The 25,494-nt window shown below is 39.3% G+C and overlaps 1 protein-coding gene across 1 annotated transcript in view; it reads right to left on the minus strand.

The window, feature by feature from the left end:
- USP8 (ubiquitin specific peptidase 8) overlaps positions 1–2,496 on the minus strand; it is a 45,954-nt gene extending 43,458 nt beyond the window's left edge. The window contains exon 1 of the mRNA XM_065940101.1: positions 2,366–2,496. The gene's annotated coding sequence lies outside the window, so the exon portion shown is untranslated. The remainder of the gene's footprint in view (positions 1–2,365) is intronic.
- Between the last annotated feature and the right edge of the window lie 22,998 nt (positions 2,497–25,494).

Genomic DNA, 25,494 nt, shown 5'->3' on the forward strand with positions numbered 1-25,494 from the left:
ATGAGTACTGTGTTACTTGAATTAGTATGGTTATAAATATGTAATTCCAAAATAAGTCTAATATAACATTTCATCGTTTACTAATAAATTTTGTATTATGAAAGTACTACAAATCTTAATTTCATTTCCACTTACTATCATATGACTCTGGGCAAATTCCTTAAATCCTCCAATGCCACCAGTGCCATTGCTCAGTTTCTTTTCATCTGCAAAATGGAAATAATCCATCTGCTTCTATAAAGTTTTCAGGGGTATCAAATGAAAAAATGTTTACAAAAAGTGCTCCGAAAATTATAATGTGCCACGAGATGGCTAAAAAAAAAAAAAATCAGCAGTGAAACTTACTCTGCATCTACTATTATATCTAAATACTAGTCTAACACAACCTTGTCAACAAAATTATGGTACGCTAAAGATGGCCACAAGTATTATCAGCACTTCTTCAAAAGTTTATTATCTGGTGGAGGGAGGACTCTAACTGCTCTAATGAATAGAGAATGTTGGAAGTAATGCTGTGCCAATTTCTGGGTCCAGGCTTTAAAAGAAGCTTCCACTTCCTTCAAACACTTGCTCCTGGAACTCAGCCTCTATGCTGTGCTATGTCCAAGACACATGAAGAGGCTATATTGCAGGCACTCTAGTCGACATCTCAGCTGAACTCTCAGCGAACATCAACTGCCATTCATGGGAATGAGCCATCCTGGATGTTCTGCCCAGCTGAGTTTTCAGAGGACTCCAATCCTAGCTGGATATTGGACTACAAATACAAGAAACCTTCATTGGGAAGCAACCAGCTGAATCCAGTTGGCCCAAGAAACATGAGATAATAAACTGTAGCTTTAAGCTACTTTGTTTTAGAGTGAAGTGTTATACAGCAATAGGCAACTGGGACAATAACCAAGATTAAAACAAAAAAAACTCAATAATGTTTAACTTACTAGCACCTCATATTTAATGAACACTTTTCCCCTTTCATCTCTACAAAAATAAGTATATTTTCATGTTGATAATAAAATATAATACCAGACATTTTATGGAAAAAAATCTGATGTACTGACTCTTCTACTTTACAAAAACCATCCTGGTTCTTTCCTATTATGTTCATACTAATAAACAAAAGACCATAACAACTGACAAAGTTCAAGTAAATATATTAAAAAATTAAATTCTAGAAAGACATCCTTAAAGTATTTTTGTTTTTCTCACACATTGTTTTCTCAAAAACTACAATGCATACCTATGTGCAATTAGTATGTATTTATGTCATTAGTGACAGGTTGTGTCCTTACTATCTAATTTAAAAGATGCACCTAATGTGTCACAAGAAATGGAATACGTATTTCAACGTTAGAAACATAGCACAACCTACCAAAAACCTTTCAGACAGATTAGACCAGTATTCTGGAATCATGAAAAACGATCTAAATTCATCGTGAAAGACATTCAACAATGAATCTTAAACAGAATCTGTTGAAATGCAAAATCTGCTTACATAGCAAAGCCACAGAAAAAGCCTACAAGTGGAACACATCCCTAACAAAGACCACTGGGCATTTATCATGGCTGCAGTAGAAAGTATACAAAAATTAGGATGCTTGCAGATTTAGAGAGAGTAAAATCTTTATTTCGGCATCCCCTATAGTTGAAACCCTCAGGGCTCTTAACAAGTATTAAATTCCTTAGATTCTGCAACACCTCTGTCTTCAGGTAAATATTTTGTTAGTGATTAACGGCCTTGTTTCAAGGTCACAAAATGAACTGGAGAGAAGAAATAAACCGAGAAGTGTGACCTGAAGCTTTATGTATAAACTCACGGTTCTAATAATTTCCAAGGTGGAGTGGAGGTAAAATTAACTTATCCCACAATTCCAGGAGAGAGGGCACATTTTAGGGAAAAAAAGCTTTTATTTGGGGAAGTCACAGTTTTAAATCTGATGCGCTCATAGCTTCTTTAAACGCATATTTAAACTTAACTAAAAGCAAGTTTGACTGGATCAGAAGACGGACTGAAAAACACTGAGAGGTTGTATTAAGGCCTGGGGATGCAGCTCGACAGCAAGTAAATCCGAGAACGGAGGCAAGAGGAAGGAGGTCAAAGTCGGTCTGACTGTCCAAGATGATGGAAGAATGGTCAAGGCCACCTTCTGAACCCGGAAAACCTGAGCCCACGCAGAACTCGCTGGGCAACCCTAGGTGGACAGCAGGAAAGACTCGAGGTTGGGCCCTTCCTCCAAAAGCCGACTGTCCCACCCCTCTCGGAGGACAGAGCTTGTCTCCCGGGTGATCAGCAGCTGCTGTAAGGTAAGGGGCTTCGCTGCGGTCGGATTCCCAAGGATCAAAGGCCAGGACCCAACCCCACACTCACCGTGGAGCCCGGCGCACTTCACTAACGCCGGCCTTCTCGCCAAAGGCCCATCTCCCACCAACTCGAGGAAGAATCGCTATCCGGACGGAAGCCAGCCCAGCTCATCCCCGATTCCCAATTTGCACTGCGTTGCGACGCGTCGCGTATCTGACGTCACGTTGCGCGCGCGCGCCCTTGACTATTTGCTCCTCCCCAGTTCCATCTTTGCTTGTGGGAGCTTCGCCTGAGGGCCGAGGAGGGCTGAGGAGGACGGTTTGGCTGGACGGTCTGAGTAGTGCTCAGGCTACGCTTAGTTGGAGCGAGGTTGTCCGCCAGTCCCCCGCGCCCTGCATTTCTCAGACTTAGTTCTGTCACCGTGGTGTTAACTCTCATCCTGGGCCTTGCAGCGGAGGAGGCAGGGCTGCCCTTAACGCTATGCTTATTTCTCTCCAATTTGGAGGTTTAAGGCTGACTAGAAAGGGGATGTGAATCTCAATTTTTGACCAAAAGTTTAACATTCTCCGAAGCCACGCCTCTGGTAAGAGAAGAATGGATACGGTTCTAAAGCATATTATATATGCGCATACACAGTTAAAAGGCCAGTCTTACAAAAACAAAACGAGCGATCCGAACTTTGTCGTGAGGTGATTCTTTATAGGTGATTGAATGCTCCGGTTATATGTAAAATAAAGTAGCTTGGATGGAGTGATAGGCCATGGTCACTTAAGTCCTCAGGGACAATCCAAGTGTCTCATGGATGGAAAAGCTGGAAGGTGAGGTCTGTCTACTAAGTGCGTTAAGTAAAGTGAAGTGAAGTCGCTCAGTCGTGTCCGACTCTTTGCGACCCCATGGGCTGTAGCCCACCAGGCTTCTCCGTCCATGGGATTTTCCAGGCAAGAATACTGGAGTGGGTTGCTATTTTCTTCTCCAGGGGATCTTCCCAACCCAGAGATCGAACCCAGGTCTCCCGCATTGCAGGCAGACGCTTTAACCCTCTGAGCCACCAAGGGTGTGCCAAATAGGTGTTCAATAAATTCGTAATGAATAAATGAAAGCAACTAGTCCAATAGTGTTTCACACACAGTAGTCTTTCCACTGGGCTTCCCAGGTGGCTCAGTGGTAAATAATCTGCTTGTTGATGCAGGAGATCTGAGTTTGGTCCCTTGGTCAGGAAAATCACCTGCAGGAGGAAATGGCAACCCTCTCCGGTATTCTTTCCTGGAAAATTCCATGGACAGAGGAGCCTGGTGGCCTACAGACCATGAGATCACAACAAGTTGGACACTGGAAGACTGAGCATGCACAAACACACAGTCTTTCCATTACTGTTAATTTCCTTTCCTTTGCAGTGAAATATCTGCAAAAATACAGTACTTCTTTTATATCAAAGCTATATACTGTTTTCCCAAAAGATTAAAATTGATAAAATATAAGCTATACTTTATTACTGGAGACTACTAACTAGGAAGCCTTAGCAAATTTTTCATAACTGAGGGAGAAAATTGCATATACCTTTGACAGTGGACCTTAAGAAAGTAAATTGGTTGTTGGTTGTTTGGTTTTTTGGGGTCAGGGTGGGAGGGGGGAGCATCTGTTGAGCATTTTGATGAATTTGAGTATGCTAATAATCCAGAGTTGAGTTGAGGAGTAGGAACCAAACAAAGATAGAGGAAGAATTTGGATTTCGCTGAAGACAATCTGGGAGACAGGACCTCAGAATATAAGGTGATGAAGAAAGGGAGATGACCGTAAGAATGAAACAACCAATGAAAAGAGTCTCCTATGGTGGGATGACAGAAAGATTTTAAAAATAGGACTCTTTAACATCCACCTAAAGTTATTTTTGCTGCTCTGATTTAGTCGTCCCAATCCTGACCCCACCCTCCCAGTAGGTAGAATTCCCCAACTTCCCTAAAACATCAGTCAAGTTTGCTAAAATGCAAGTCATTTGCTTGAGTTCCCACATGTGGGTCAACAGGAGTGGGAGAGAAACAATGTACAAGATGACAAGATGATTCCAAAACTGAACTGAGTTGGTGAAAGCAGGAAGAAACAAGAACATTCCTGGGAAACTCCGAGAAATCTGGGGACAGGCTCTGGACTTTTTATTTATTTATTTCTGTTAGTGGAACAAGAGTTCCTAAGGAGCAGGGTTACCTAGATGAAACAATGCTTACTAAATGGAATTATAATCCCTAACTCCTGGTCAAATGTGTACTGTAACAAACCAGACAGCAGTATCTATGGTGCCCAGGATCTAAGCAATTGTCATTAGCTGTTTAGAAGACATAGCCTGTATTTAACCATAACTTTGATTCCCAGGCCATATAGCAAAAGCAGCAGTCCGAAACGTACTGAACCTGACTAATCCTCCATCTATTCAAGAGGTATCTACTGAATATAGGTACTATGCCACGGGTTATTTTATTTTATTTATAGTGTTTCTTTTTTAAATTTATTTTTGTTTCTGTTTTTGGCTGTGCTGGGTTTTCGTTGCTGTGGGAGTTTTTCTCTCGTTTCAATGTGCAGACTTCTCATTGCAGTGGCTTCTCTTGTTGCCGAGCACAAGCTCTAGGGCATGCAGTTTTCAGTAGCTGCAGCACGTGGGCTCACTAGTTTTGGTGCCCAGGCTCTAGAGCACAAGCAATAGTTGTGCACAGGCCCAGTTGCTCTGCGGCATGTGGGATCTTCCCAGATCAGAGGTTGAACATGTGTCTCCTGTATTGACAGGTAGATTTCCTTACCACTGAACCTCCAGGGAAGCCCCAGGGATTGTTTTAGACTTAGGTTATAAAGTCCCTCTTCAACACAGAGCTGACTTACATTCAGGTAGGTGAGACATATGATAAGCAAATACACATACAATTGACCCTTGAACAACATAAGGTTGAACTGCCCAGGTCCACTTAAATGTGAATTTTTTTTCTGTACTACTGTACTACAGTAGTACACAATCTGAGGTTGTTCAAATCTGCGGTTGTGGAAGTGAACTAGAGCCAGAGGAATGGGATTCAGGTGCTCGACCATAAGTTATACTTAGGTCTTCAATTTTGCAGAGGCTTGGTGCTCTTGGTCCCTATGTTGTTCAAAGGTCAAATGTATACTGTGTTAGGTGTTGTTAAGTGCTAAAATGAAAAATGAATTGGGTAAAGGGCCAGCAAAGACTGCTATTTTTGATGAGATAGTCAGGGAAGAGCTCTCTGACAAAGTGACATTTCCATAGAGCATTTAGTGAGAAGAGGGAGCATGCAGTGGTTACTTGTGGGGTAAAGCATCCAGGCACTGGGAGCAGTACCAGTGAAGGCAGTGAGGCAGGAAAAGGTGAGCGTGCAGGAGGGACAGCAAGGAGGACAGTGTGGCTGGAATAGAGTGAGTGAGTTGAATCCTGACAGGAGATGATCTCAGAGGGGTGGGGGGAGAATAGAGCATGGTTTATATGGGCCTTGTAGGTCAATAACATGCTTATCCCAAAATAACATAAGAAGTGAACCACAAGTTAATATTTTATGAGAAAATGTAGATTTCATATGTATGATAAAATGTACATTATGCACAGATGTTCATCCCAATTGTCTTTTAGTCAAAGCATACATGTCTTGTGATTTTTTTTATTAATCTCTTATTCTTTTCTATTCGTAGTATTTATTTTCTAAAATCATAATGATCATCATCTTGGAGGTGTTGCATGGCTCATCAGACATTTTGTCTCTAGGGCATGCGTCACCAGAAAAGTGGTGGCAAGTCTTAACTATTCTCCTAGATATCAACTTCAGAGGTCATATTTTTACCACTGTTGCACTTCACTAAGACTACCAGATTGTTTCATCTCTGAAGTTGTAAAAAATTTACTATGTCACCATTTAGGGTGATTCAAATTCTGTTTTTTTATGTGAGGTTATGCTTTATGTGAAGTTATACTTTAATTGGCCTAAACTTAATAAAGTTTTAGAGATACATCCTGATTCTATGATTTCAGGATTTATTGAGCAACTATACATCCTTTTTTTTAACCCCTTCACGATTTTATAGACAAGTTGTCTCTCCTTTCAGGCTTTGTTTTTCTATCTAAACAGAAAAGTTTTAACCTGGTTATTATGTTCTTCAGTGTTTCTCCATTGAAATGTTGTCTTCTGTATCTTTCTGCTTCCATTAGATTTTCCTTGCAGATAGAATACTCAGAATACAATATTGCAAACGGTGACACACATGGTTTTATCCTAACAAGATAGAGTTTTCAGTTTGTTGACCCTATCAAAAAATTTTCACCTACTTGACTGAGGTCATCAAAGAGTTAATAAAACTTCTTAAGAATTGTCTCTGCCATTTTTGTCATGTTAATACTAACTGGCAGAAAGAGAATCCCATCCAATAACCACAGAAATGGTTGAGCTATCAGTGTAATTAGTTGAGATCATAGAATCAACCCACGTCTTTTCTACATATTTACAAAAAAAATAATGTATTAAGCTTTAGCTATAGTGACATTTTAAGGAAACACTTAATTTAAAGAAGGTACTTTTAAAGCCAAAATTCCAAAAAGTCTTTCTGGAATTTATTCACATTTATACAACTCAACTATCTAAAGACCTGAAACTACCACAACATTGTTAATTGGCTATACCACAATACGAAATTAAAAGTTTAAAGTTTGTGAAAAAATAATAATGTAATGTTGTCTATGGGAGTAAGGGTGAGATTTTTGAAAAGGTGTTTACTTCTTACAGATTATAGGTAAATATAATTAAATAATTCGTGCCCAGTGGTTTTCAAACTTCAGTATTGTCAAGCAATATATGGCTTCAATAAACACAATAACAGTGCAGACCCAAAACAAAAATTTATAGACTCAGGGTTAGCCAAATGCTTGGGGTCCCCCACCTGCTAGCCAGCCCATGGAGAGTTGTGCCTGGGCCTGGGAAAAGTACCAGAAGAGGAATCCCTACTCCCTACCTCCTCACATACTTTTGGAAGAGTGGGGAGGGAGCAGGGATCACCCAGCCAATTTGGAAAACTGAGCTTTTCTAATGCAGCTACAATTTTATTGGCTTAAAAAACAAGATTTTTGAGACTAGTAGCCTGTGGAATTTTCCTTATCAATTCTAGTTTCTGTCTGAAGCCTCACAGCACACCCTGCTGAGCTAGCTTGTTGCTAGGCTGCAGAAAGAGGATGAGAGCACCCAGGTTATCCAGCAGGCTGCATAAGCAACAACTTCTCATTTACACTGAGTAGATAAGGAAACAACAACAAATTTCCATTTTAAAATATCTACGGCAGGGACTTCCCTGGCAGTCCACTAGTTAAGACTTGACACTTCCACTGAAGACGGCATGAGTTCAATCCCTGGTCAGGGAACTAAGATCCCACATGCCATGCGGTTCGGCTGAAACATTAAAATCTATGTATATCTAGTGGAGAATCCCATGGACAGAGGATCCTGGCAGGCCACTGGAGTTGGACATAACTTAGCAACTAAAGCACTACCACCATATCTAGTGATGCTGATGCTGGGGGTCGTGAACTCCACCTTTGTTGTTGTTCAGTCACTAAGTCGTGTCCACCTGTTTGTGATGCCGTGGACTGCAGCATGCCAGGCTTCCCTGTGCTTCACTATCTCCTGGAGTTTGCTCAAATTCATGTCCACTGAGTTGATGATACTTTCAAACCATCTCATCCTCTGCCATCCCCTTCTCATCTTGCCTTCAGTCTTTCCCAGCATCAGGGTCTACCTCAAGAAATGAGAAAACAGTCTCTTCAATCTGAATTTATTTTTGAAGTAGCTGTCTGTGAGAAATCTTATGGAGGGTTTTAAAAATGTTAACTAGAGGATGATATTCTTTATACATTATTCTCTGCATTATTTTAGACTTCTAAATCCATCAGTATGTCATTCTATAATCTGCAGAAGTACAATACCCAAGTCATTTTTAATGATCCTATTTGTGGCAGAGATGTGTAAAAACAGCATGCCATTCTGGTTGATCTTTCTTCCATGTCAGTTATTCTGTTAGAGTTTAATTACAGAGGTATGAATATATAGATATGCAAAAAGAGTCAGAACATTCATCCTCTCAGTGGGTCTCATTGGGCTGTGAACGGCTTAAATATCTCAGTGATTAGGCAGTACCTCTATGGAGAGATGAGCATATTTCAGAATGTTATTGAGTGAGTGAGTGTCTCTGCCTGTTTTTGTATAGTATGGGGAAGTCATGCTTTGTATAGTATATTCATAGGTAAAAATGGGATGACTGTATGAACCTATTCAAAAATCTGTTTCTAGGAGTGTGATGATTTGGAATAAGATAAAAATGCATAAGTAGATTTTTTTTTCCTATTGCTTCATGACTGGACTGTATGGAAAAGATCAAATGATTTATGTTTTTTAATCCTGTTTAGGATAAATGTGCAAAATGTCATTGCTGCTGCTGCTGCTGCTAAGTCGCTTCAGTTGTGTCCAACTCTGTGCGACCTCATAGATGGCAGCCCACCAGTCTCCACTGTCCCTGCGATTCTCCAGGCAAGAACTGGAGTGGGCTGTCATTGCCTTCTCCAGCAAAATGTCATTACCAGATTATAAAGAAGATTCCCACTGTTCCAACTTATGTTTCAACATGGATAAACATAAGGAATCTGGATATTTGAAAAATGGATAAACACATGGATACAGATACTTGAAAAAAATATCCCATATTTATGTTAAACAAGGGTTTGACTAATGCTTGGCATATAACTGATCCTCAATGAATATACTACCTGACTGTAGAGGTAGCTAGCACCTAGGAGGAAAAATTAAGGAGTGGCTTAATACCCTTCACAGAGAAGGAAATGGCAGCCCACTCCAGTACTCTTGCCTGGAAAATCCCATGGATGGAGGAGCCTGCTGGGCTGCAGTCCATGGGGTTGCTAAGAGTTGGACACGACTGAGTGAATTCACTTTCACTTTTCACTTTCATGCATTGGAGAAGGAAATGACAATCCACTCCAGTGTTTGCCTGGAGAATCCCAGGGACAGGGGAGCCTGGTGGGCTGCCGTCTATGGGGTCTCACAGAGTCGGACACAACTGAAGTGACTTAGCAGCAGCAGCAGTAATACCCTTCAATAAACTCCATCAGCAACACCCCACCTCATTATTTAATGGGATCAGTTAACATTTTTATCAATATTTTGGCAAAGTGCCATGTAAAAGGAACTTTAGGCCTGCTCTTCCAACAGGACTGAATTCCAGTTCCCCCGCCCACCCCCCAATACACAAACTGTGTGTATTGACCCCTTTCAGTGGGTCATATTAGGCTGTGGAACTGCCAGTGGTTCTCTACTCACCAACCTGTATTGTGTATTGCCTTTGAAATGACATTGTTTTCTTTCCACTATTTGTTTCTCACAATTAAAATAGTAAGACAGACAAGTTTTTTGTTGTTGTCGTCTTGCTTTTTTGCTGTGCCAGGTGGCATATAGGACCTTACTTCCCAACTAAATCAGACCCATGCCCCCTCCTTTGGGAGTGCAGAGTCTTAACCACTGGACCACCAGGGAAGTCCCCCAGATAAGGTCATTCTTAATCCCTCCTCTGACTTATCATGGCAACTGGAATGTTACCATTATTCATTACTTCATATGAAAATGTAGCATTTCTGAGAAAACCTTTCTTCTTAGCATTAAACTAGTTTCACAAATCAAGAAACCTTCTACTAGAATTAAACAGAGAACAAACAGATTTGTATAGGATTTTGAAAGTGAAGATAAGATGGGAGTAATGTGAGAACCAAGGTTTCATAGAAGGCTTTGGGTAGCCTAGAGACAGCACAGAGAAATTTGAATATATGTTGCTATTCAGTTGCTCAGTCATATCCAACTCTTAGTGACTCCATGGACTGTAGCATACCATAATTCCCTGTCCTTCACTGTCTCTTGGAGTTTGCTCAGGCTCATGTCCATTGAGTCAGTGATGCCATCCAACAATCTCATCGTCTGTTGCCCCCTTCTCCTATTTTCAGTCTTTCCCAGAATCAGGCAGGGTCTTTTCTAGTGAGTCAGCTCTTCACATCAGGTGCCCAGAGTGTTGGACCTTCAGCTTCAGCATCAGTTCTTCCAATGAATATTCAGGATTGATTTCCTTTAGGATTGACTGGTTTGATCTTCTTGCTATCCAAGGGACTCTCAAGAGTCTTCTCCAGCACCACAGTTTGAAAACATAAATTCTTTGGTGCTAAGCCTTCTTTATGGTCCATCTCACACATCCATACAGGACTACTGGAAAAACTTTGACTAGATGGACCTTTGTTGGCAAAGAGATGTCACTGCTTTTTAATACGCTGTCTAGGTTTGTCAAAGCTTTTCTTCCAAGGAGCAAGCATCTTTCAATTTCATGGCTGCAGTCACTGTGCACAGCTATTTTGGAGCCCAAGAAAATAAAGTCTGTCACTGTTTCCATTTTTTCCTCATCTGTTTGCCATGAAATATGATCTCCTCCCTAACAAAGGAGAATACTTGAGTGCACAAGGGAAAGTACATGTGCTCAAGTTCCCTAATTTTTTGTTTGTAAACTATTTATTTAGTTTATTATACTTAGCAGGTTCACATCTAAATGTGCAGTAACATGCGAGGTATTCCTGGGTTAATACAGGAGCCAGTGGGTTGCGCAGCACTGAGCACTAAGTCCAAGGACAGAGCACCAAGGTTTCAGAGTCAGACCAGGCCAGAGCCCCTGAGCCAAGGGTGGGCTAATGTCCAGACACTGACAGCTGCTTTCTTATCCCATCTGGGCATACTGAAAGGCATGTCTTCAACACTACATCATTTCATTGATGTCAGGGAAACATATTAAAGAAATGGAACCCATGTCGTCATGCATCTCAGCTGTTGTTGCTTTGTAAGTCACATAATAGCGTGAGTGCAAAATTTTTATAATATTCCAGTAACAGTGGGCCACAGAGTGGTGGTAAAACTTCTGTTTCTCCCTCAGTGCTTCCTTGCCTGTTTTTACTCCTACCATAATTCCCATCCTCTAGCCATATTCCCTGATGTTCAAAGTCTCACATATACAACAGAGTTTTCTCAGCTGACAACAGCTATTTCCAAAGCAGCATCTTATGCAGAAAAATTTATAGTATCAAGAAAGTGTCTCTGCTTAGCTTTCCTCTGTTAAAAGAGTCATCCACCCCTGGCTAATGTCTGATTCAAAGCATAATTTAGCAGGCAGATTGGGGAAGTGGAAACTGGCTAAAAATAGGAAACAAACTCCAAAAAGCTATAGTCTTTGGGGGCCAGGTAACAATCAAGCTTACTTGAAGACTATAAAATTGTTGCTTACACATTAGTAGAAGCATATTAGAGTCCACAGCTGATAACTTGCAAACTGCTGGGTAAAACTCCTTGTCTTAGGATGAGAGGATCAGAGTCTAGCTCAAACCTCTAATCCCTACAAAAATGCTGAGTTGGAAAGGGAGTCACACTACCTATAGCATTTCAAAGGCAAGAAAGGCCTGTTAGAACGTAGAAGGTACACACACAATAGTACACGTTTAGTTTTAAAGGGCACCTTGAATTCCATTTATAACTTCTCTGAATTTATGTGTCAGGAACAGACTTAAGGACATTTTACTGGGATTTAGCTTTTTGGCAAAATAGAAACCTTGTTTATAGCTATGATTCTATAAAAATGTTTTAAAGGAGTTATTATTTCTAATTAAAATAATATTTTTCACAAATGATACATATCAATAACAAGGTAAACATCTTCATATCTAATGTAAGAGCAGATCCCCTTTACTAGCATCTTATTTAAATACAGCAAAAGCATAGAGCTTACAAACAGTGGTGGGTTCTCTCACAGGGAATCAGGAAAATGTTAAAATAAGGCATAGCCTGTTTTTGTCACAGATCTGTGTTAGGCAGTATTGTTCTTTCTGGAAGGCACACGTCAGCAATCTTATTACCTAAATGTTTAAAATGTGGTTCTGAAGATAAGTGGAAACATTAATGCACTACCTGACTGAAGCTAAAGATATATTTTTAAATTAATTAATTAATTATTGGGTGTGCTGGGTCTTGGTTGCTGCAACCAGGCTTTCTTTAGTTGCAGCGAGCAGGGGTTACTCTCTAGCTCTAGTGTACGGACTTCTCATTGTGGTGGCTACTCTTGTTGCAGAGAACAGGCTCTAGGTGCGTAGGCTTCAGTAGTTGTGGAGCACGGGCTCAGTAGTTGTAGCTCGTGGGTTCTAGAGCGTGGGCTCAGTAGCTGGGCTGCACAGGATTAGTTGCCACTCAGCATGTGGAATCCAGGTCGAACCGTCGTCTCCTGCATTGGCAGCACTGAAACACAAGGGACATCTTGAAGGTAAAGATATTTTGAAGTTCATCCAACTCAAGGATTTATTATTATTCTACTACACGCAGAGAGCTGTCTCTTCCTTGAGAGTTGTTATGTATCACCACTCATCCCACTTTTAGTCCTAGGCTAGGTGTGTTCTACATCCCATCCCCTCATGCCTCCTCAGGAACCTTGCTTTGTGAATTACCATCCCCCTCTTTTTTCCCTTGTAACTTCTGTCTCTCTCTTTTATTGCCTTTCCTTTCTGAGCATGAACATGTTCCTCTATCTCAAACACACATGTCCCCCAAACTTTTTCCATCCCGTATCCCCCTTTACCATCACTCTCTTACCCTCCTTCCTTTTCCATACAAGGTTCCTTCACATATTTAATAGAATGCTTAAGTTCAGGGTCTCTCTTTCTTCACCTCTCTCTCAGGAGTAACTCTTCTTGCTAAAGGTCATCAGGGATTTCCTAAATGCAAGATCCAGTGGAGACATTTTTGTCCTTTCCTCCCTTGAGTTGTCTCTAGCATCCATTATAACTCTGACCTCTCTTGATTTCTGTGGCTTTACGGTCTCTTGGGACTTCTCCAGCTTCATGGGTAGCTCTTTCTCAGTCACCTTCAAAGATACCACTTTCTCTGTCCACCCCTCTAAGATGGTGATGTCTCCTATGTTCCACCCTCAGCCCTCTCCCCATCTCACTGTTACTCTCTGCAGGGAATTTCATTCATTCATTTCATAACTTCAACTACTACTTGGCTCTAAGTTATTCAGCCCAGTTCTCCTTACAGGTCTCTGGATACAAAAATACATAAACAGCTCACTAGTCAACTATGCTTGTATGCTTCCCCACTGTGACATTTAATTTTATTTGTTAGCTAGAGTATGGATATTTTTGTAGATGTGATGAACATTTTTTGAACTACTTTATTGAGGTATGATTGAAATACAAAAAAGTACATATGTGGGATTTCCGTGGCAGTCCAGTGGTTAAGACTCCATGCTTCCATTGCAGGGGGCATGGGTTGGATCCCTGGTCAGGGAACTAGGATCCCACATGCCACACAACATGGCCAAAAACCCCCAAAAAACCCAAAACCCCAAACAAACAAAAAACAACAAAACAAAACCAGTACATTTTTAATGTATATAATTTGATGAATTTGTAGGTAAGTGTATGTCTGTGAAACTATCGTTACAGTCTATAGTGATATAAACATGCCCATTATATCTAAAAGGTTCCTCTTGCCTTCTTTATTATTATTAATTTTTTTCAAGTGTGTGGTAAGAACAATTATAAGGTCTACCCTCTCAGTCCATTTTTAAGTATAAAATACAATATTGTTAACTATAGAGTCTATGCTGTACAATAGATCTCTAGGACTTATTCATCTTACATAACTAAAACTTTGTACCCTTTGATCAAAGGAGTACATGGTACGCTTGTACCTTCTTGCTTCCTTCCCTACCCACCCCCTGGCAACCAATCTGAGTTTGCCTGTTTTAGATTCTTCATATAAGTGATGTCACGATTTGCCCAGATGCAATTAACATTTACACAATCAGCTGATTTAAAGTAAAGTAGATTATACTCCATAATATGGGTGGGCCATCCTCACCCCATCAGTTGAAGGCCTTAAGTGCAAAAGTCTGAGGATTGGAAAAGAAATTAAAATCACTACAATATTGTAAAATAATTAGCCTCCAATTAAAATAAATTAATTTTTAAAAAAAGGAATTCTGCCTCCAAACTTCAGCTTAGAAATTCTGCCCAAGTTTTCAGCCTTCAGACTCAAAACTGCTATATAACTCACCTGAATCACTAACCTGCCAGCTTTTCCTATGAATTTTGAACTTGCTAGCCTCTACAAATGCATGATCTAAGTCCCAGAGGAATCGGGTGGAGAGGGAGGTGGGAGGGGGGATCGGGATGGGGAATACTTGTAAATCCATGGCAATTCATGTCAATGTATGACAAAAACCACTACAATATTGTAAAGTAATTAGCCTCCAACTAATACAAATAAATGAAAAAAAAATCCTTTCTTCTTTCCCCCTCTTTTCCTCCCTTCCACCTTTCTTTCTTTCTTCCTCCCTTCTTTCCCTCGCTCCCTGATTATAGGGATTCCTTGGTGGCTCAGATGGTAAAGAATCTGCCTGTAGTACAGGAGAATTGGGTTCAATCCCTGGTTGAGAAGATGCCCTGGAGAAGGGAATGGCTACCCACCACAGTGTTCTTGCCTGGAGAATTCCACGGACAAAGGAACCCAGCAGGCACGGTCCATGGGGTCACATAGAGTTGGATATGACTGAGTGACTAACACTCTAACTTTCACCTGATTATAACTGTCACCTCAGTTATAATCCCAGAGCCCCACCTCATATGGTGGCTCAGGGAGTTAAATTATTTAGTACCTAAGAAGTGCTTAGCACAGAATTACTCACCTCAAATATTAGCCATGATTAACTGCTGTTCATTCCAGATGACTAATTAGCCATCTAATTAATTAGAAATGCAATCGGATATAGGGAGAAAGAGCTTTCTAGATAGAGGAAACATCATATTTGAAGTCCTGAGGTAGGAAGGAGGTGCAGGTTTTTTGGGAGAATTGATAGGATGTGAGAGTGACTGGAGCAGACAAGGGGCCAGATCATCTGGGGCCTTATAGACCATGTGTTGGATTTAGGATTTTGTTTTCATCCTAAAAGCCATGAAAAACTTCTCAAGGGTTTTAAACAAGGGGATGACATGATCTCATTTGCCACAGTGGGAAAGAATAGTTTGAAGCAGGTGAGAGGAAATATGAAGAAATCAGGTGGGGAAAAAAATGATGATTCTGAGGACACTAACATCCACTGGGTGGATGATGGAGCCATTTATTAAGATAAGGAGTGACTTCCCTGGCAGTCCAGTGGTTAAGGCTCCACACTCCCAATGCAGAGGGCATAAGTTTAATTCCTGATCAGGGAACTAAAATCCTTTGTGCCTCACAATGAGGCTCCCCCCACCAAAAAAAGCTGGGAAACATTAGAAGAGAATCAGGCTTGCACTGGGGAGAAGAGGATCACTTTTGAACATGTGCTATCTTGTAGTAACACTTAATATAATCCGTTAAAATACTGAATCATTCTACTGTACACTTGAAACTAATATGGTATTATAGTATTATAAAACAACTATACTTCAAAAAAATTAAAATAAAAAATTTTAATTCAGTCAGCCCTGCCTTCCCCCTCCCCATCAACAAGTATATTTGAAGTGACTAAGAGATCTCCAAAGAGGGATAGATAGTTAAAGAAATTGAATATATGTGTCCAAAGCTTACAGATAAAATTTGATTTGATCTCTCTTGAATTTGCAGGATCAAGGTGAAAAAGAAAATTCTCATTTAAGTTAAAGTTAACAACTTCAGTTAGGGATGGAACCGTGATCACAAAATAAGTACATTTGGTAATAGGAGAAAAACTTTCCTGCGACTTTTGACTGAAGCACAAGGGACAATTAGCTTAGAAAGATCAGATTTCAAGCAAACATTTCAGCAAGTGACAACTTAGGCTTTGATGATGGTCAGGTAAACAGCTCATCAACTTAAGGGTTATTTTATTTACTCAAAGAAAGGGGAAAAAAGGACAGAGTTTCCATGTATAGTTTTGAATACTTTTCTGACACAGGTCAGAACTATCAACCAAGACCTACTCATCTTTTTCAAATCGAAAACCCCCACAGGCTTAGACTTTAAGTGGATACCTGAGGTACGTATAGTGCTTTTGGGAGTCTAAAAGGTCACTATTAATCTTGCTGAAACATTGCAAGTTAAATTAACAGTGGCTTGTATTTGCTGAGAAGCTTTAATCTTTTAGAGACTCTTCAGGCATTGGATTAAGTCAGAGATTTTGAGACCAAAAGCTCCAGTTATGACAAGAACTATGGATTAATATTGTAACAAATAGCAAGTTATATAAAGTATTATGTCCATAAGAGTGTCAGAAAAGATATTTTTACTGAAGGAAATGTCAAACATGGGGAGAAAAAGAACAGTGTAATGAACATTCTCCAGCTTCAACTACCATCACTTGTCTGCTTGTAAAAACATATATTTAAAAAATAGTTGTATTTTTTTTTCCACAAAAGTAATACTTATACATTGATGAAATCCCAAGGCTATCAATAGTCCATCTGATGTTTTTGAACAATTCAGAAAAAAGGTATCTCCTTGCCTTGGCTGTAGGCAGCCCTGTGCCCAAGATGCAGCACTAGGTGAATGGAGTAGGAACTTGACCTTTGCTCTAACTCTCCTGCTAAGTTCCCTCTGGAGAATTCAACATGCAATTTGGACATGTCACACTTGTCTTCTAACCTCCTTTCTCTACAAATGTACATATATATTTTACAATACTATGTCATACTATACACACTGATTTGTCATACTCCTTTTCACTTAATATTTCATGAAGACTTTTTTTGCCACTCTTGAATTCTAAAATTCACTTTTAATGACTGCAGAATATTACTCAATAACCTCCTAATTTATTTAACTTTACCACTGAACACTTAAGATTATTCCTTCCTTGGTGGCTCAGTGGTAAAGAATCTGCCTGCCAATGCAGGAGATGCAAGAATTCAATCCGTGGGTCAGGAAGATCTCCTGGAGAAGGAAATGGCCATCTATTCCAGTATTCTTGCCTGGAAAATCCCATGGACAGAGGAGCCTGACAGGCTACAGTCTACAGAATTGCGAAGAGTCGGACATGACTAAGTGACTAAACAACAACAACAAAACAATATTATAAAAAGCATTGAATATAAAAATATACAGCCTCATGGATTTGTAACATAAATATTAGTATATATCCATGAAAATATCCTTAGAATAATTTTCAGAAGTGGCATTTCTGGGACGAAGGGCAGGGCAAATCCCAAGATGAGCTCAATAAAAGACAGTTTGGTATCAGGAACCCCTGAGCTCATGTGAACTAGTTCATACCCTATTATCAAGCACTTTCTTAAAAACTTGATAGCATTAAATGTGATGATGAAAGATATGAATTCATACTTTTACAATTAAAAAACCCCAAGAGTTTGTCAGTTTGTTGCTTTATTTGGGTTTCTTTAAGTGGTGATAAAATGAAAAAATGTTTTTATATTAGTCATTCTTTTTCCTGAATTTATTGGGAAATTCATGTATTCATATGTATCATTTATCCTTTAGCACTTTTCTACTAGCGTATTTTCTGAAATCAGAAATTTATTTGGGTGAAAGTTGAATATATGTGTCATACTACCCACACATTATTGAAAGTATGAAAAGTATAAAAATTGTTAAGCAGTGCATACCATGTTTAAAGAAATGTAAGTAATTATTTGACTTATGGGTGCTGAATATTTTGAGGAACAAGATTATGTAAGGTTGAACCACGTGAAGTTGCCAACCCTCTGTGGTAGTGGATCTCAAATTGTGGTCTGGGGATTGTAGGAAGTTCCCAATTCCATTTGGGAGGTTCACAAAGTCAAAACTACTTTCCTAAGAATACTAAGACATCATCTGCACTTTCATTCCCTTACAGATGTACAATGGAATTTTCTAGAGGCTGTATGATGTGTGATTTTCTAACAAATTGAGTGCAGAAGCAGATGAAAATCCATCTGTCTTCTATTAAGCCAGGCATTGAAGAGATCTGCAAAAACATAAAACATTGTCACTCTTCTCATGAAATTTTTGGAGTTTGGGAAAATATAGTTATTTTTTCATAAAAATATGTTATCTATATTAACACATAATGGGTTATTATTATTTCTAAGTGATAATTTTATCAATTTTAATTTCGATTATGGTGAATGTCAATAGATTCAATCCACATAAACAAAAGCTCTTTAGGGCCCTCAATTTTTAAGAATGTAAAGGGGTCTTGAGTTAAATTTGAGAATCTCTGCTTTGTGGCATTTAAACATAGTTGCCTTTTATTTCAGAGGCAGAGCAACAAATGTGACATATTTCCCTGAAAACCAAGTGAAATTGATCATGCAAGTGATTGTTAAGAGTTTTATACCATCCTGAGTGTCAGAGACACTTCTATGTTCTTTAATAATTTATTTTGCCTGGGCCTAATGGCAGTTCTGTAGAAGAGCAATAATAAAGGAAAATTAGCTGATTAGAGATAACATATTCAGATTTTCACCACCACAACAAAAAAGGGTGAAACACAACCATGTGTTCCTCTTCTTCCCTTTGTCTCAGTCAAAACAAAAAGACAGTTTTATCTGAGACTATGAGTAGAAAGTCTTTCCTTCCTGAATTATACTAGGAGATATACAATTTAGTCTACGGCCATACCACCCTGAACGCGCCTGATCTAGGAGATATACAATTTAAAGAGGAAAATGGGTTCCCTTTCTGCTCACTTGGGAGCACTGAGTCCCCAGGAGTTTCAAAGTCATTGCTCATGTTTATTTAGAAATTAACATAGTAAGAAATGGGTAGGGACTAAATGAGAAATCTTTAAAACTTTGCATCAAAAAACAAGAAAATAAATGAAAAGATACGTCATGTTCCTGGGTTAGAAAATGGAATGTTATTAAAAGTGTCATTTCTTCCAAATCACATTTTTGGTGAAATGCAATACCAATCAAAATGTGCATGCCCTCTGAACCAGGAATGTAGTATTTTTAGAGTCCCAGGAATCCATGACATTACACTTGGTTTTATTTTTTACAACCATGGTAACATTTTTTGTTTTCCTCTAATACCTAGATGTCCATATTGAAGGTATTTTTGCATAGTTAGTGGTCTCTTCAGAATGTTGAATAACTAATAAACAAGGAACTCCTGACTTTAACACCCCTCCACTATCATTATTGCTCTTTGAACTTGGTGTTATCACCCAAAATGTTCTCAAGGAGACCAGAAGACTAGAATGTGGCAACAAAGTCATCAGTAGAACTGACCAAACCAAGGATACCATAGCTGTAGTAGTGCTGGAAGGATTTCATGGTTGTGAATTTCAAACTAAGTGTTTGTTATTACCCATTTGGTTATTTGAGCAATTTCATTATTTTTTAAAATTAATTACTTATTTTACTTTACAATATTATGTTGGTTTTGCCATACATTGACTTGAATCCGCCATGAGTGTACATGTATTCCCCATCCTGAACGCCCCGCCCACCTCCCTCCTCATCCCATCCCTCTGGGTCATCCCATTACACCAGCCCCAAGCACCCTGTATCATGCATCAAACCTGGACTGGAGATTCGTTTCACATATGATATTTTACATGTTTCAGTGCCATTCTCCCATATCATCCTGCCCTCGCCCTCTCCCACAGAGTCCAAGACTGTTCAATACATCTGTGTCTCTTTTGCTGTCTCACATACAGAGTTATCTTTACCTTCTTTCTAAATTCTATATATATGTGTTAGTATACTGTATTGGTATTTTTCTTTCTGGCTTACTTCACTCTGTATAATAGGCTCCAGTTTCATCCACTTCATTAGAACTGATTCAAATGTATTCTTTTTAATGGCTGAGTAACATTCCATTGTGTATATGTACCACAGCTTCCTTATCCATTCGTCTGCTGACGGGCATCTAGGTTGCTTCCATGTCCTGGCTATTATAAACAGTGCTGCGATGAACATTGGGGTACACGTGTGTCTTTCGATTCTGGTTTCCTCAGTGTTTATGCCCAGCAGTGGGATTGCTGGGTCATATGGCGGTTCTATTTCCAATTTTTTAAGGAATCTCCACACTGTTCTCCATAGTGGCTGTACTAGTTTGCATTCCCACCAACAGTGTAGGAGAGTTCCCTTTTCTCCACACCGTCTCCAGCATTTACTACTTGTAGACTTTTGGATAGCAGCCATCCTGACTGGCGTGTAATGGTACCTCATTGTGGTTTTGATTTGCATTTCTCTGATAATGAGTGATGTTGAGCATCTTTTCATGTGTTCGTTAACCATCTGTATGTCTTCTTTGGAGAAATGTCTGTTTAGTTCTTTGGCCCACTTTTTGATTGGGTCTTTTATTTTTCTGGAATTGAGCTGCAGGAGTTGCTTGTATATTTTTGAGATTAATTCTTTGTCTGTTACTTCGTTTGCTATTATTTTCTCCCATTCTGAAGGCTGTCTTTTCACCTTGCTTATAGTTTCCTTTGTTGTGCAGAAGCTTTTAATTTTAACTAGGTCCCATTTGTTTATTATGAGCAATTTCATTAGATTTGTGGATTTTAAGGGAGATACTCTGTTCTCTATAACACAAAAGCACAGACCACAAAAGCACAGAACTTGGTGTAATATTCTCTTGTGTGGAAATCATTAAAGGGTTTCAAGATGTGGAGAACTTGCCAGTTAGAGATTTGGAAGGCAGAAACTAATGAGAAATGTGAATAATTTTAATAAATAGATTAAATAGGAAAGAAAATAATAAATTACAATCCTGATCATGTCTTGATTTGAGCCTATCATGAGGACAAGGTTGACAGACTTGAAATCTCTGTCTTAAAAAATAAATTCTGAAGTATAGCATGTACACAGAAAAGTGCATGAATCAATTGTACATCTCAATGAATTTCACAAGTTGAAATCACCTGTATAACTATTGTCAGATCAAGAAAGAAAATGTTATCCACACTTTAGAAATTTCTCTTGCTCCCCCTTCTAGTTGCTACATTGCTCCCCCATCACACACACCAGGACAACCACTATCCTCTTTTCTAACCAATTAGATTATCTTTGCCTGTTTCTGAACTCTATACAAATGGAATCATACAGTATGAACTCTGACTTCCTAGCCCATTATGATGTATGTAAATATAATTCATATATATTGTTGTGTGTAGTTGTGGTTCTTTCATTCCCATTGTTGAGTAGTATTACACTATATAAGTATACTACATTTATTCACTCATTCTACTGTAGGACATATGTGTAAAACACAGTTGTTTCTGCTGTGTAGATGCTTAGTCCTGGATTTGCTTATGAGATACAAGTAAACTGTTTTTCAAGGTAGTTGTACCAATTTATACTCTCACCAGTTATGTATGAGTGTTCTAGTTGTTCCAAATCCTTATCCAACACTTGAAAATTTCCTGTTTTCATTTTAGCTGTTCTTACTGATTTATAGACATTCTTTATGTATTCTGAGTATGTGTCTAATTACATATTGAGGACATCTTTCACTCTGTGTCTTGGTCTTTTTCTTGTCTTTTGATAAACAAAATTTAACAGTTGTTTAATAGTATCCAGTTTATCTTCCCTTTCTTTATGATTAGTGTGTTTTTGTCCTGTTTAAGAAGTCTTTGCCTATTCTAAGGTCATGGAAATATTCTTTTATGTTTTCTTCTAGAAGCTTTATTCTTTTACTCCAGGCTTTTAAAATGTCTGAATTGGTAAAGTTGTGAAAATCAACATCTATCCAAATTGAACAGCTTTTTTCAAAGAGCCACTCATAGAGTATTGTGATATCAAATCTGAGGTGGTTGAACAAGCGGTTCTCTGCAGCAGGAATACTAGGGAAAACAATGACAGAACTTCCACTTTACTTTAACAGTGTCTCTTACTAAGTAGGCTATGTTGCAGGCCAATCTGAAATTGCTTTCATTGCCAAGGGACTGGGGGAAAAAAAATCAGGGTGAGATTTTCCATACAGGAAAACATTATCTGCAAATCACCTGAGATCGTCTGAAGTAGAAACTGAATTTTTTTATCTCTTATGCTTAGAAATTATTGTCACACAAATAGTTCATATCTTTTTCTTCACTAATACCTCTGAAACCATGACCTTACTCTATCATTTACCCCATTCTCTTTTGTCTTCAAGTTTTGGTCTGCTTTTCATTTTCCCTTTCCATCTACAAGTAAGTTCAATCTCTCCAGTGCATCATACAATGAAAACCCTCAATATCTCTCCTCATACACCCTTTTCCCTCCCTGCCAAAGTTCACATAAAGTAGCCATGTTTGCTGCCTCTACTTTCTCACTTCCAATTACTCCTTAACCACTTGTCCCATCTTACCTGTTGCTTCTATTGCTCTACAGAAACTGATCTTCTGTAGATTCACAAAACTAGTGTGTCCACTTTTGACTTCCCCCAAGCCTTAACATTTCTTATTTCTGTTAATGGTACAGCATCCTCTCAAGCACTCAAGTTGCCAATCGCCACACCCCATGTCTGCAATACTTCTGCCATTTGGCCTCTCCCTTCTGCTCCTCCTGCCACTTTCTACATGATATTGTTACTTTTTAATATGTTATTTATTTATCGGCTGCACTGGGTCTTTGTTGCTGCGCACAGGCTTTCTCTAGTTGAGACTAATGGGGGCTACTCTTCGTTGCAGTGTGTGGGGTTTTCATTGCAATGGCTTCTCTTGTGGAGTACAGGCTCTAGGTGTACGGGCTTCAGTAGTTGCAGCATACGGGCTCAGTAGTTGTGGCGCATGCGCTTGGTTGAACCCACGTCCCCTGCATTGGCTTAGGTGAACCCATGCTGGCCTACCAGGGAAGTCTGATTCTGTTACTTCTTACCTAGCTATTTTAATAGTCTCCTACTTGCCCTCCTTGCTGTTAGTGTACCCTTAACCAACTTATCCTGTATAAAACTATAAACTTAATATCCTTAATTCAAAGTTTTAACCTTATCTTGTGCCAATTTGAATATCTTTAATAGTGTTCCTCACTGTCTTTAATCCCATCATCAGTTCAGTTCAGTTCAGTCGCTCAGTCATGTCCAACTCTTGGCGACCCCATGAATCGCAGCATGCCAGGCCTCCGTGTCCATCACCATCTCCCGGAGTTTACCCAAACTCATGTCCATCAAGGCGGTGATGCCATCCAGCCATCTCATCCTCTGTCGTCCCCTTCTCCTCCCACCCTCAATCTTTCCCAGCATCAGGGTCGTTTCCAATGAGTCAACTCTTCGCATCAGGTGGCCAAAATATTGGAGTTTCAGCTTCAGCATCAGTCCTTCCAATGAACACCCAGGACTGCTCTCCTTTAGGATGGACTGGTTGGATCTCCTTGCAGTCCAAGCGACTCTCAAGAATCTTCTCCAACATCACAGTTCAAAAGCATCAATTCTTCGGCACTCAGCTTTCTTCACAGTGCAACTCTCAAATCCATACATGATCACTGGAAAAACCATAGCCTTGACTAGATGGACCTTTGTTGGCAAAGTAACGTCTCTGCTTTTTAATATGCTGTCTAGGTTGGTCATAACTTTCTTTCCAAGGAGTAAGCGCCTTTTAATTTCATGGCTGCAATCACCACCTGCAGTGATTTTGGAGCCCCCAAAAATAAAGTCTGACACTGTTTCCACTGTTTCCCCATCTATTTGCCATGAAGTGATGGGACCAGATGCCGTGATCTTAGTTTTCTGAATGTTGAACTTTAAGTCAACTTTTTCACTCTCCTCTTTCACTTTCATCAAGAGGCTTTTTAGTTCCTCTTCACTGTCTGCCATAAGGGTGGTGTCATCTGCATATCTGAGGTTATTGATATTTCTCCTGGCAAACTTGATTCCAGTTTGTCCTTCTTCCAGCCCAGTGTTCCTCATGATGTAACTGGATCAAATTCATTAATTTCTACTCACATATCATAGTAAAAACTATTTCACTTCATACTTTCTTCTGATTTTCTGATCTTTGTTGATCAATTCTGGATTTACCCCACTTCTGAATGTTTAGATTCTTTCCACTTTTCAAAATAAAAAGACAACATCTTAATAAATATCATTTCCAATCTTCTCTATCTGGTAAACTCCTCCTTATCCGTCAAGAACCAGCTCAAACATCATTTTTTCCTCAGTCTCTGTACACTAAGTTAATCACTCTTGATCTCTACTTCCAAAGCACATTGAACATATCTCTTATAAAACAGTCCCTACCCCATAGTACTGGAATTGTTTTTTTCTATGGCTTTCCCCCTTAGTTCTTAGTTCCCCCAGAACAAGTGTGATATAATTAAAATTTGCTTTCTGTGTCTAGCCTAATACCTTGCAGAGAAACATCTATGACAAATGTCTAATGAAAGATTGAGTAAACCCATTTTTTATCGTCTCTAGTTGGAAGTAATTTTTCCTTATTAAATCTCCATAGCATTTTCTCTGTACATCTCTTATGTCCTTAAGACATACATTACTTTCTGCCTTGTGTAACTGCTATTTATTTAAATATCTTATATTCTCTATAGATGGTTATCACGTAAGGGGCAGAGACTCTGCCTTGTCATACCTGAGGACCTCATGGAACCTTGTAAGAGAGATCCTTACAAACCAAATATCCTTGACAAAGCCAGATTTAGCCTTTAAAATCAGGACATAGTGTGACACACCTCAAGAGCACAATGTTCTAAAATTGAAGTGCTAGAGACAAGTCAAGGCAAACTTCTAAAAGACCTGGTTTGCCCCTGTGTTTAGAAACTGGTAGTACAGGTTTCTGTAAGTAAGGCAAATATTACTGCTTGGGGAAGCTGTTCACTTGTTTCTTCATTAATTTGTAAATCACTTGTGGATAAGAAGAGGGATGGGTTTGGGTCACTTACCATATGCCAGGGATTTTCACATGCCTTATCTCTAAATCACTGTAACATTATGAGATGAACATTACTATTTCTAAATTTACAAATAAGGAGAACAAGGCTCAGAGTGCTTTGTTAGAAAGTGTTAGTCACTCAGTCATGTCTGACTCTTTGCGACCCAATGAATGGTAAACTGAGGCTCCTCTTTCCATGGAATTCTCCAGACAAGGATACTGGAATGGGTAGCCATTTCCTTCTCCAGGGGATCTTCCTGACCCAGGGATTGGACCTGGGTCTCCTGCATCGTGGGCAGATTCTTTAAGGTGTG

This window comes from Muntiacus reevesi, chromosome 7, assembly GCF_963930625.1.
Source record: "Muntiacus reevesi chromosome 7, mMunRee1.1, whole genome shotgun sequence".
Lineage (NCBI taxonomy): Eukaryota > Metazoa > Chordata > Mammalia > Artiodactyla > Cervidae > Muntiacus > Muntiacus reevesi.